Genomic DNA, 14,822 nt, shown 5'->3' on the forward strand with positions numbered 1-14,822 from the left:
GGTTGTGAAGCTTATTCCCATGTGCCTAAACAACTTCGACAGAAGTTAGAGCCAAGGTCGCATAAATGTATTTTCATTGGATATGGTGCTGATGGAGAGATGGGATATCGTCTCTGGCACCCGGAATCTCGTTGAGTCATCCGTAGTGAGGCGGTCTGGGGCGGGCAACAAGTAGAGTGGCCTCCAAGCACTCTTCTAGGCTCCCATGCTGCTCAATTGGGTTGGGGTTGGAAAAAACAACAAACACACACACAAACCCGCAACCTAACCCTACACAAATTTGGGGCACCACCTAGTTTTGGATGCGAACTAGGACGCGTAGAGAGAGAGAGAGAGAGAGAGAGAGAGAGAGAGAGAGAGAGAGAGAGAGAGAGAGATAGTGCTCGGGCTGCTTTGAAACGTATCGGCAATGATCAAGCAAACACAACTATATATTTAAGAAAGAGAGAGAAAGGGGGAGGGGGTGCTTGTTGCATTAATACCTTCTTACAAATTTGTCATGACAAATCAAAGTGAGATTAGTATTTGTTCAACATAGCTTGCATAAATTTCACCACAACACATCACAAGAAAAGCCACCCCAATCACTGTCTTAAGGCCAGGGGAGTCCTCTCCACCCTGTCGTCCTCTTACAGTATGTGGGATTTATGGCTAGATTGATGACAACACCAGAGACAAGCTATCAAGAACTTAACAAAAAACACCAAGACACTTACGCATCATTGTTGTCCATTACTTCACGTTGGAAGGGAGAAAAAGTATCCAAGCTTAGTCTAAATCCACCCTCCTTGATTCAGCAAATGTTGGGCTTACACTAGTAGGAGAAATGATAGATTTCCTACTCTCAATTGAATGATCACTCTCTCTCTTACAATGGCATAGAGTTCCCTTGCTAATCCCCTATTACAACACATGCACATGCATAAGACAATGAGCTTCCACTCAAGAGCTCCTTCTAGAGAGGTTGAGCTTGGCTTCTCAAGCTATAGCATAGTGCTCTTGCTTATGGCTCCCCCTTTTTGTGCTAGCTACACCCTCCTTTTATAGCAATTTTGAAGGCTAGGGTTACTCCTCTAACCATGGTTGGGTTAGATTTTCAGCAATTTATCTAATTTCTTTTGCTTGAATTATCAAGAAGTTGGTGGGGAAAGAGAGAGGAGAGAAATGGAGGTGATAGGACTTTTCATAGTGGGTTAGTTTTAGTAGAGTTAGTATTAATTTACAAATGGAATTGGATATTTACAATGGGAGTATCCATGTAGGATACAAATAAGGAAGAAAAACTCTTAAGAGATAAGAAAAGGTGGATTTCTTACAAGGTTGATGCTCCAAGTGTCTTGAGTAGGGCCAATTTTGACGCTTGTTGACGGTACATTCTTTCTCCACTCTTGACCTTCCTTGAGAGACAAGGTAATTGAAGCTGAGTAATCAACCACCATGATGCTGTCTTTTAAGAGAAGAGGCTGAATTTTGTGGTTTTTTTTTATAGATATGGGTAAATTGGAGGAGGAAAAATGAGACTAGGTGGTCAATTTTGGAATGGAATTGTGTGTGGGAGGTATGAGTTCACCATGGTTTCTCTTATTCTTCAAGGTTGAGGAGAAGGTGAGTAGGGTGCAGAGAGGAGTGGTGAGAGAGGTGGGGATGATGAGTGGAGAAGTGTGTGTGAAAGAGGAAAATGATAAAGTGGAAGAGAGAGTGTGGCTGCATAGCATGGGAAAACTGGGGTCCACTAATAAAATCATAGCTCACAGCTCGTAGCTCAAAAAAATATGAAAAACTTTGAGGCAAAAGTTCAGCCCACGAGCTACAACTTTTGTTTGTATCACCTTTTCAAATTCGGAGATCAAGTGAACTTTAAAAATTCAGCAAAACCGACCATTTTTTTCCACTGCACAAGGTCCTTGTGGGGTCCTTCTTTGGATGATTCTTTTGAATACCTCCAAGAGTGAGCCCTCCATAGTGCATGTATGCATGCCACCTACCCTTGACCTTATTTGGTAGGTCTATAATTGAAGATATTGTTGAGATTATGATATAAGTGAATAGTACAACTAAGAAAATCAAATATTGAGGGGTCTAAATAATATGTACATGTCAAATATAAATAATATAAGTGGAAAAAATATAAAGGGGTCAAAAGAAATCTCTCTCATTATGAGGCTACCATAAGAAGATAAATATTTTTGGTGTTCTAATTTTTTAGAAAAAAAAACAAAATAGATGTAGGAAGGGAAAAATCACAATAGTGAAAAAATATACACATAAATAAAACTAGTTTTTTTGGATTTTTGTTGGGGTGGAGTTACACCAAATATAAGAGAAGCTTACATGAAAATATTTCTATATGGAATAAAGAGTATGAAAAATGGTAAGAAAAAATTGTGGTAATGGTGAGGCAATGTACAGAGCATAAATAACACACACCTAGGTAGAAATATTTAAATAAATACCAAAATAATTATGAAAAAAACTTTTATTTAGGCCCTATATACAAAGAAATATTTACATACGCATGGGCCATAATATACTTATATTTTTTATTATTTATTATTTTTTTGGCTCAACTAGCCCAATGACTAGCTAATTGAGGGTTTTTTAAGAAGATATGGGAAAAGTCCCGTGACTCACGCACGCCTATGTACAGTGAAATGGTAGGGATATCCACAGTGTTTGGGTGATTTTGGTAGGGTGAGGTAACTCACTGTGGCAATTACAAAGAGCCGAAAAACGGCTATCATTAGCCCTCCCCCTGGATGATGGTATATTCATGTACCATCATAGAGCATCTTTTTCAAAGAGAGTGCTTCAGAGTCCTTGACGAGATCTTTATTGTTTGGCCCCTCAGAATTTTGGCTAGAGTTACACTCATGCTTCATGTAACAATACTTACATGAGACAGTGGCCTTTTGACAGATCTTTGGTAGATCCTTTGGTAGAAGGCGACTCAAATAGGGCTTCAAGTGATACCCGTTTACTTTCCTGGAGTGCTCTTTACCATTCAAGTCCATAAGCTGATAGTAACTTGAATTGAAAGCCTTCTTGACTATGTATGGTCCTTGCCATCTTGTTTCAAATTTGGCATCAAAACGATTATCGAGTCGATTGTCATACCTTAGCACAAGATCTCCTTCATTGATGCCTTTGTCCTTCAGTTTCTTGTCAAGATTCTCCTTTGTCTGTGTGGCTTTCCTCTTATAGCACTCGTATGCTGCTTCTCTTTTCCACTCAAGCTCAGCTAAGGTAAGAAGTCGATCCATCCATGCTTCTTGATCATCTTGTGCTGATTTGCCATGAAGTCGCATTGTTGGAATGTTTAGCTCAATTGGCTGTAAAGCCTCTTGACCATAGACCAAGTGAAATGGTGTGAACTCCGTGGCTTCCCTATATGTGGTTTGATACGCCCACAAGGCACCATCCAAGAAGTCGTCCCATAATTTTGTCTTGTTTTGCACCATCTTTCTAATGATTCCTGCAATGACACCATTAGCCTTCTCCACCAAACCATTTGACTGTGGGTAGTATGGTGTGCTATGACGATGTAGAATGTGAAGTTCTTCACAAACTTCTGTGAGCAAGCCCTTCCTAAACCCTGGACCATTATCAGAAACAATCTCCAAAGGTGTGCCAAATCTGCAACAAATGTGATTGTACACAAACTTGCTAACTGTCCTCTCATTCACTCTTGCCACACTTTGAGCTTCCACCCACCTAGTCATATAGTCTACAACCACTAGAATGTAGAGTTTACCATTTTTTGTCCTAGGCAGAGGACCCATAGCATCAATGCCCCACTTTTCAAAGGGTCCATGTGCAAGCACTATTTGCCTCGGACCATGCACCGATCTTCTATTTCCATTTATCTGACAATTGTGATAGCTTTTACACCAATGTTGAACATCCACATGCAAGCTTGGCCAAACATACCCCGCAAGCAAAATCTTCTTCACAGTTGATTCTTGGGCAAAATGACCACCACATGCCTCTTCATGCAAACCTTTTAGAATGGCTGGAATTTCCTCGATAGTTGGTACTCTTCTACACACTTGATCCTTCCCTCTTTGATAGAGGGAGCCTTCTAGGAAGAGATATGCGCTTGCCTTCTTCATGAGTCTCCTCTTCTGAGCCTTCGTGAAGTCTTGTGGAAACTCACCCTCCAACATGTAGCCGATAATGGGAGCCAATGACTCCAATCCCTGGTATCTCGGTTGCTTGACAGCTGCTGCCACCATGATGACCTGCACTTCTCTCTCAACACATGTAACTGCTTGTTGTGCAAGTAAATCGGCATCTTCATCTTGTTTCCTCGGAATATGATATAGTTGCACTTCTTCAAATTGATTAAACATCTTACGAATGGCATGAACTTTGTCCTTAAGCTTTCATTCTTGCATGCCCAAATGCCTAAAATCTGTTTAACAATGCGAAGTGCATCTCCCTTTACCATGAGACGTTTTATCCCTTGGCCAATGCACATCTTCAAACCATGAAGTAGTGTGTCGTATTCTGCTTCATTGTTGCTAGTTGAACCTGGTAGATTGACCTTCTCTTTCATGACCACCTCTCCACTTGGGTTGAGCAACACTAGCCCTCCCCCTACTTTCCCTGTGGCTCGTCGAAAAGCTCCATCAAAGAACAAGGTAAAAGCATTGGGAATACTTTTTGGTGGTGGCAATGGTAGGGTCTTTACTTCAGGCACCTTAATCTCCTTTTCATGCACCCTATAAGTGAGAATCCCTGCCAATTGTGCACGCACACTATCTTCTACCTTGAAAGAGTATTGAAACTCTTGCAACTCCATAATCCACTTTGAGATCCTAGTACTAAGATTCATTTGAGATGACACCCAAGGGAACAAATTCTCTGCAGTGAGAATTACAAAAGGTTTTGGTAGCAGGTAGGATCTAAACATTCTCACCGCAAACATGAGAGAAAGCATCATGAGTTCTGCTTCTGTGTAGTCTCTCTCCAAAGCATTCATGACCCTACTAGCAAAGTAGATGGGTCGCATCCTTGTACTGTGGGGATCTTGTTGTAGCAACACAATACCAATTGTTTCCCTTCCAACACTAGAGCTAACAAAGAATTTGTACTCCCAACAAGGAGGCATGAGTGTTGGTAGCTCTGAAAAAATGACTTTAATGTTACAAAAATACTCTTCAAGCTCATTAGACCATGCAAATTCTACTTGTTGTGTCAACTTTTGCAAAGGATGAAGCAACTCCGAGGCTAAGTGAATGAAGCATGACATATACTTCACCTTTTGAATGAATGAGATGACCTCCTTAAGACTCTTGGGTGATGGTAGCTCAATAAGAGCCTTTGCCTTTGAAGGATCCACTTCAATGCCTTTGTAAGAAACTTTATGACCAAGCAAGATTACTTCATCCTCACCTATATGGCACTTATCGGGGTTGAGTTGACCTCCCATGTCGTAGAGATTCTTTAAACCTTCTTCTACCCTTTGTAGATGCAATGATTTTGAGCTATAAATACAGAAATCATCAATGAACACCCTAATTGACTTTCCAAAGAATGCTTGAAACACCATATTCATGAAACGTTGGAATGTTGCAGGAGCATTTGTCAGACCAAATGGCATGACTCTAAAAGCATAACAACCCCAAGGAGTGATAAATGTTGTTTGCAATTGATCCTCCAATGCAATCCCTATTTGAAAGTAACCTGAGTAACCATCGCACACAGTGTACTTCTCATGACCAGCTACCTCATTTAGTATCTCATCCTGGAATGGGAGGGGAAAGTGATCTCTTTTTGTTGCCTCATTGAGGGGACGGTAATCCACACACACCCTCCACTTGCCATTTTTCTTAGGAGTGACAACAACAGGAGTGAGACAGTCTACTAGAGTCTCTCGTCCACCTACGCGTTTCGAGCTAGGTCTTGATTACATCATGTTGACGATTGCGGTGAGCCAAGCTGCTACCAAGAAGCCATGACGACGGATGATGTGGTGAAGTGGGAGCAGGCTATGGAATCTGAGTATAACTCGATTCTGGCTAATGACATTTGGGACTTGGTAGAACTTCCAAATGATGCGAAAGCTTTACCTTGCAAACAAATGGGTTTACAAGAATAAATTTACCTCAAGTGATCCAAATCCAAAGTACAAGGCTAGACTTGTAGCTAAAGGGTTCAAATAGCAAAAGGGAGTCGATTTTGATGAAATCTTCTCACTTGTGGTCAAGATGACAACACTTAGAACCGTACTTGGTCTTGTAGCGATTGAGGACATGGAGCTTGTCCAAATGGATGTGAAGACATCATTTGTTCACGGGGATCTCGATGAGGATGTTTACATGCAGCAGCCTGAAGGGTTTGTTCAGGAGAATGCATCTCGTGAGGAGCTAGTATGTAAGCTCAAAAAGGCACTTTATGGCTTAAAGCAGGGTTCGAGACAGTGGTATCATAAATTTAATGCATGTATGAGGTCTCAAGGATATAGAAGGAGCGAAGATGATCACTGCTTGTACACAAAAAAGCTAGATGATAACTCGATGATCATTCTAGTTTTGTATGTTGATGACATGCTTATAGCTAGGAAATCCATTGCGGAAATTGCCAACTTGAAGAAAACACTTAGCAATAATTTTGCAATGAAAGATTTGGGGGATGCTACATACTTTCTTGGCATGCAAATCAAAAGAGATCGCAAACATCGTATTCTTGAGTTATCTCAGGAAACATACATTGAGAAAGTTTTGCAGCATTTCAATATGCAGGGGGGGAAAGCATTAAGTATCCCAATGAAGGCATTCTTGAAACTCAGCAAGGAAGATGCACCCAAATCTGATGCTGAGAAAGTTGAAATGGCTAAGGTACCATATTCTTCGGCAGTGGTAAGTCTCATGTATGCTATGGTGGCCACAAGACCAGACATTGCTTTTGCAGTGGGAGTGGTGAGCCGATATATGGAAAATCATGGCAGCAAGCATGGGGAAGCAGTGAAGCACATTCTTAGGTACCTCAAAGGTACGGTCGGCAGGTGTTTACGCTTCAAGAACAGCGATGCATCCATCGTGGGTTATGTGGATGCCGACTATGCAAGTTGTGTCAACAATAGAAGATCGACATCTGGTTATGTTTTCTTATTTGCTAGAACAGCAGTATCTTGGAGGTCATGTCTTCAAGATTGTACGTCGTCTTCCACTATGGAAGCAGAGTATGTTGCATTGTCGGATGCAAGTAAAGAGGTTGTATCGTTATCTCGCTTAGTCAAAAATATTGGCATTGATGAGACTCCAATGATATATTGTGATAGTCAGATTGCTCTTGCATTGGCAAGGAATCCCGTGTTTCACTCCAAATCGAAACACATTGAAGTCAGGTATCATCTCGTGAGATATTTCTTGGCCAAAAATCTCATTGATTTTAGTGAAGCTACACACTGACGACAACCCAGTAGATGCTTTGACGAAAGGCTTAGCTTTGGAGCGGTTTACACATTGTAGTGAGTTGATGGGTATAGGATGAAGCCACTACATTGCTTCATGGTTGTACATACCAGGTCACTTGGGCTGCGTTGGCCTTCAAGTGGGAGTTTATTGGGATTCAGGCCAACTGGCCGGACATCCCACTTACTACTAACCCATCTACTAACTGGCCGGACATCCCACTTACTAATAACCCATCTACTAACTTAACCATGTATACACTATTCTTTAATACAACAGAATAAGGACCTGCAACAAGATAGTGTTGCTGTGCGTTCCACCCAAATTAGGTCTCTCTCTCTCTCTGCTCTCGCACTAGCACTTACACACACTTCTCGCGGGACCTTCACGAAATGCATAGAGAAAACCCGCGGGTTCTATCTTTTGGCTGAGATATATGGCAGTTCTGAAATTTTTTAGCATAGTGGTGGAATTACTTACCCAAGATGATGCTTTGCTTTTACTTTTAGAAGTAGAACTTATGGAAATTTGTACAAAATATATATGACCGGCTCTTAGCTTAGTACTAGAACTTAAAATTTCTACCATCTAAGATTATGGACTTCGTGGCAAAATGATATAAGCCGACTTTGAAATTATGGTAAGGTGACTTTGTGCTCTATGTTGGATCAAAATTTATTGTAGTTATGAATAGAATTTCAACCCATATAACTATGGACTTAATGAAAATTGAGCATACTTATATGAAATTTTACACTAGTAATTAAATGATGGCTTGGTGTAGATTTTAACTCTAGGTATAACTAGATCACTACATGCTTTCAATGATGATGGTTTGACAAGATAACGAGACAAGATACATAATATAGTTTTTTCAAATTACTTTTAAAGTAAAGTCAATCTATATGATTTACTTGAATTTTTTCTTTGTTTGAATTGAAAAATGTGTGTGTGAGCTGTACATAGTGTGTTTAGATGGTTTAGTGCGCATGTTTATTTATTTGTGTGCATGCTTATGTGAATATGAATGGAGTGTGTGTGTGTGTGTGTGTGTGTGTGTTTGCAAGAAAAGAAAATGATAGAGCACTCACATGCGGCCTATTTGAGCCAGAAACACTTGAAGAAATGTCACCAAACCTGTAAACACACACACACAATGTTACTTAGACACACACAAAAGTGAACAAATCTACTATGAACCTTGGAAAGAGGCTTACCTTGTTGATGGGGAGGGGCGTGTGAGTGGAAATCTCAAGTCCAACAAGCCCTACAACAACAGACCTACAGCAAGTGAGGAGGAGGAGATCAAGAGAAGAGGAGAAAAATGAGCAAAATGCACAGAGAAAACCCGCGGGTTCTGTCTTTTGGCTGAGATATATGGCACTTCTGAAAATTTTAGCATAGTGGTGGAATTACTTACCCAAGATGATTCTTTGCTTTTATTTTTAGAATTAGAACTTAAGGAAATTTGTAAAAATTATATATGACTGGCTCTTAGCTTAGTACTAGAGCTTAAAATTTCTACCATCTAAGATTATGGACTTCATGGCAAAATGATATAAACCGACTTTGTGCTCTATGTGGGATCAGAACTTCTTGTAGTTATGGATGTAATTCTAACCCCATATAACTATGGACTTTATGACAAGTGAGCATACTTATATGCAGTTTTACACTAGTCATTAAATGATGCCTTGGTGTAGATTCTAACTCTGGGTATAACTAGATCACTACATGCTTTTAATGATGATGGTTTGACAAGATAATGGGACAAGTATATGGCCTAAAAAATTTTAAAAATAGATCTTCTAGGTACATAATATAGTTTTTTCAAATTACTTTTAAAGTAAAGTTAATTTATATGATTTACTTGAATTTTGTAAACTAGAAAAATGACGAATTACATTTTGTGAAATACCTATTATTCCACTTGAATGGGAAGGGGTGATGGACTTTTTATACTTACAAAATCCATAAACAGATTGAGCTTTTTTGGATAGTAGTCTAATTTAAAATAAATTTATGTAGGACAAGGATAACAACTAATAGGTTTGTCTACACTTGTATTGTGTATTGAAGAGTTGGGTTTACAAGGTAGCTTTGTCGAAAAGCCTTTGCTTATGGTTTGTTTAACTTTGATGCTCTGCAATTGCAGATTCATACAAGGATTCATTTTGATTTCATTGATGATAACCACTTTTAAAACACTTACAAACCTTGTTTTTTAACCCTTTATGCACATCTACTTTTATTATAAGTAGGCTGTGCATATTCTAATATCCCCTTTGAACTATGTGAAGAATCTTTAAATAATCACTCACTATAGTCTCTCATATTCTTGAGAAAATACACTAGGGGGAGTAGGTTCACTTGGTGGGCCTTGTTGCCCGTTCTGTGGATCCTTTCTCCAGGTTGGGAGAGGGAAACACACACACACACACACAATTGTCTGGTTGCCATTGGATGTTTGCTTTAAAGGAACAAACATTCTTTTGTCATTTTACTTTTACTAGAAATTGCTTCATCTAATAACCTTTAGTTGTTTATAGTAGTTGGCTTAAACTATGCATGATGGATCTAACAGTTATATTGTCTTGTGGGTAAATATTTACCTTGCACTTTTCTCAATGGGGGAATAGCTAATTCATGATAGATCTAACAGTTATATTGTCTTGTGGGTAAATATTTACCTTGCACTTTTCTCAATGGGGGAATAGCTAATTCATGATGGTTTTATTGCCCTATTGCATGGACATAAAATGGCCATAGCTCATAAAGATCACTTAAATAATGAAAAGTCCAAAAAATGTGCTATCCTTTTGTGTAGCCCATAGCTCACTCATGCTTTTTCCACATGTGAGCTGCAGTAAATAACTATATATCAATTTCCATTACATACATGGATTTAACATTTATGTGATCACGTGAAAACACAATGTCTATTAACAAATCACATAATCACAATTAACGTGATCACAAAAAAGACGATAAGTGGTGATGTGGCAGCCCACAAAAACCCTGCCGGGATACGTGTTTTTCTCGACGAGCCCACATTAGGAAATTTCGGAGGTCATTTGGAGGTCCATATGAAGAGAGGGAAAAATAGAGCGCGTCCAATGAGCAGGAGGGCTACGTTACGTAGGAAAGTACGTGGAAAGACTCAAAAAATAGGAAAATAGCCTAAAAACTTTCACGAATCTAGGATTGTGGCATCGTAATTTCCTTGCTTTTACCGAGCTGTTAGGTGCTTGCCAGTGGTCCCACTGCTGATATTCTCTTATGGTCATTAACGTACTGGAGGGTGACCATTAAGCCCACACAAGATATTGGAATTCTAAAACACTTTCCCTCCATTATAATGCTTTCAAAGTGAATCTCACTCCACTAAAGCTTTTCTCTGAGAGCTACGGCTTCCACGTCTTCTCGCCCAAGAAGCTCTAGGTGTTTACTGTCTCTCACACCAACAACCAACAACTGCACTTTGCCTAGAGGGCCAAGTAGTAGCATATCCTCAATTACAATATCAACTTCAGTAAGTGCAGAGAACCAATGGGTTGGACAAAGGATAAACAAAGGTTCATGGGTCCTCATGCAACCAAGAAGACCCAAGAGGTCTAGTGGTATCAATGTTTACCGCTCAGCATGGAAGGCCACAGTGTTGGATTTCAAAGTTGAAATCGGCAAAAGATCTGTAAAGGAAGTTCTTGTTTAGCATGTGTTTACCCATCCAGACATGATAGAAACAGTGGAAATGTATCAGATATACATCAACCACGTCGCAACTGTAAGTACTCTTGACATATGAACTTCATTTGATTTGTCATTTCACTTATTGATACTCTCATTATAACTTTTCTTATATATTTTTCAACGTTTATCTCTCTTCTTATGAGCAATGTCTCCATTCTTCACAGCTCAACTACATTAGATTTGTCATTTTTACTTATTGATACTCTTAGTTTAACTCTTCTTATATATATTGCAGATGTTTATCCCTCTTCTTATGAGCAATGGGAGCCTGTGGAGTGCATAATAGTCCTCTTCCTTGTTGTTCATGCCCACATTGGTTCTCTACAGTATTCAGGGAGGAGCAGCAAAAGCCTGGCTGATGAAGGAATATTTTTTATGGCCACTTCTACCAACTCAGCTTAGGGAATAAGAATGGCATGTTGGTGTACGTAGCTACACTCTTCATAGTGTTGTTTCATAGCTACAATATCCGTGTTACGAAAACTATGTTCGTGTGCAAGTCATTTCAGCAGTCATCCTGTGACAAACTTCTTGACAGAGGATGGTATGTAACGGAAGATATTGGCTTACGGTGCGAGGTCTCTCTTGATACTCTAGTTGTCAAGTACATGATTGCAAGTCAATCACTCTTAGTCTCCTTTTGGTATATGCGATCACAAATGCTCAATGGTAAGTACATTCCTATGGACCAGGTTTCTGCAGGTTTGGAAGATAATGCTATTGTGGATGTGGAAGTGATTGATAAAGAGCATGGCCTAATGTTGGTGGTTACAATAAGGGAGCTATGCAGTCTTCTGCAGTTGCGGCATGACATAATTGAAGAGTCAATGGACATGGACCTATAAGATATTTCCTTTTTCCTAGCTGGCCGTAAGGTGATGCGGCGAAGGGAAAAATATATTTTGTGCAAAGAGTTGGATGGTCGGGTTGAAATAGCATCAATGTAACAGAGAGTAGAAGTATGTAAGGAAGGTTGATTGTGGTTATGGAATCATGTATACAGCATTTTGTGCACTGAATGTACTTGCGATTACTATACAAAAAATTGACCTATTCAAAGTTCTCTAAACTTAATGATTGAATGATGTAATTTTATTTTGGTGATATGATGTAATTTTATTTTGCTGATATGATGTTATCATACTCTGATAGAGTCCTGCTACATGGCACACATAATTGCATAGACAGGACCATCGGGCTATTATTACACATAGTTATGCTATATAGCACTCATACTACAAGAAATACTATGACATAATAGCATAGATAGGGAGATTGGCCTCTTATTACACACACTTACCCTATATGGCACACATAGTGCTCTCAATATGTAATATAGCTCTTTCACATACCACACATCATATCATAGACAGGAACATTGTGCTATGTGATACACACACTTTTACTGTATAGCACACATGTTGCTATCTTACTACAATAGAGTCCTTTTATAGCATAGACAGGGACATTGGGCTATTATTACACACACTTGTACAATATAGCACACATAATAGCGTAGGTAGAGACAATGGACTATCTTGACACATTACTTGGCTACATATCACATATAGTAGCATGTACACAACTCCATAACACCCAATGGGTAGCTATTCATAAGAGTGAGATGATTGTAAGAATCAGACATGTTTACCTGAAATTCATCAAGAAAGTGAATGGGATGCTCTTGATAATGTTTTCTTCCCAATCATTTTCGACAAATATCTTGGCTAAATTTTTTCAAGGTGCAACATGTTCACAATAGTAACCTCATTATCTGAAATGTGTGTGATTCTATGCTATGTGCTCTGTGTGGTTGTGTGCTATGTGATACATAGCACAATGGACATGTGTAAGGAGGTACTGAATGGTGAAGGCTATATAGAACATAATATAGGCCTGTTAAATAGGTATCATGCTACTTCATAGGGCATGGCATTGTAAATGGTTTCATGTAGTTCCGGAGATAAATAATATGTCTTTGAGGTAGCATCTACCAAAGGCATGTCAAACTTGATTGCCCGAACAAGGTGAGAGTACAGGTTAGTAACTCCCCTATCATCAAGTAGAGTGTAGTGATTTGGGTCCCCCTCTTGCTGTTGATAATAACACCCTGTGACAACATAAGTGTTTTTATCACATTTGTTTTTCCACTTATCTCTTAAGATGCTATCTGTCATCCACTTTATCTTTGTACATCTCAAAAGAAAGAACTCTACACCTTATGCGTTGTGAGCCTCTACATTGACTGCAAAGTTATCACCTTCAATGAGATACTCACTCAGCATATCCTGGGATCCCTCAAACATTGCAGCTTCATCTTCTGGTACCTCACTCTCTTCTGCTACCTCAGAGAGTGGCTTCAATGCCTTATGTGTCCACTTGCCTGCATATGATTTGCTGGAACAAGTCCTCCAATGGCCCTTCATGCAAGCATCACAAAAACAAGAAAGCCGCATGGTCCTTAATTGAGTAGGATCATGACGACAAAAGCCTGAAATGCAATGGAGTGATCAAGATCCTGGTACTCTCTCACAACCCCATAGATTAGACCTGTCCACTTTTGTCTCTTTTACTAGCCAAAATTTCCTGTTTATAGTAGGACCTGCTTTAGTGGATTGTGCATAAGAGCTATATGCAGCATTGGACATTGTTCTCGTAAAAAATGCAACCACGTCTGCAGCTTGCCTAAGAACAACTCCATTACTCTTGAGTTGTTCACGTGTAAGGGCTCTCTTTATCACAGCGCCAGCGCCATTATGCTCTCCCTTGCCATGGCCAAAGCCAAAAAAATTCCATGTCATCTCTGTACCTGCTAGTTGGTAATATCTAGCAACAAAGTAAAATGGCCTTGCAGCCTTGAATTGCGAGGCTGCACCATCTGACCACACCCAGTGCTTCTTGAAATTCAGCCTCTGGTCTTTAAGCCACTGATCACAAAGAAGAAAACAATGTTGGACAAATAGTGTATCATGTTGCCTATCATCGGAGATGTAGAAATGCATATGCTTGATAATAATGTCATCTTTGTTGTCACGCATGTACGTTATGTGAAAAAGGATGGTGCATTGATCTGTATGCCAATGCATGGATTGTACTTCATTTTGCTCTTTGAACGAGTAATTTTCAGCAAAGTCTACTACAGATATAATGGTATCTAAAGGAAACACCTTCAAATATTCTCTGTATTGATGTGCCTGCCATCTGTAAGTGAAATTGTGCTCGATGAAGATTCTGATGTCGTCTTTTATCCTCCCTGTCAGCTCACTTAAAGCCACCTATTTGAGTGACAACATCTTTCTCTTACTTAGACCATGCTTAGTTTGAACTTTAATGTCAGTTTGATACATCAGTTTGATATGATAAACACAACAGCAAGTATTTCGATCTTTCAACTTTCGCATGAACCAAGGCTTTAGCTTCTCAAAGGACCTTTGCCCAATTGTCACATGTGGGTGGCTATCTTTAAACTTCAAGAAATACTCTGTTTGCTTGAAAAAAAATGTATTAGAATTACATTTTGCTATATATCACACATAATAGCATAGCTACAGATGCATTGGTATAAATACACATAGCTATGCTACATAGCATAGATAATAGCATAGATAGATAACTCAGCTTTCATTACATGCTCAATTTTGTTATGTAACACATAAT

Source organism: Adiantum capillus-veneris, chromosome 21 (genome assembly GCF_014529385.1).
Source record: "Adiantum capillus-veneris isolate H3 chromosome 21, ASM1452938v2, whole genome shotgun sequence".
Taxonomy (NCBI): Eukaryota; Viridiplantae; Streptophyta; class Polypodiopsida; order Polypodiales; family Pteridaceae; genus Adiantum; species Adiantum capillus-veneris.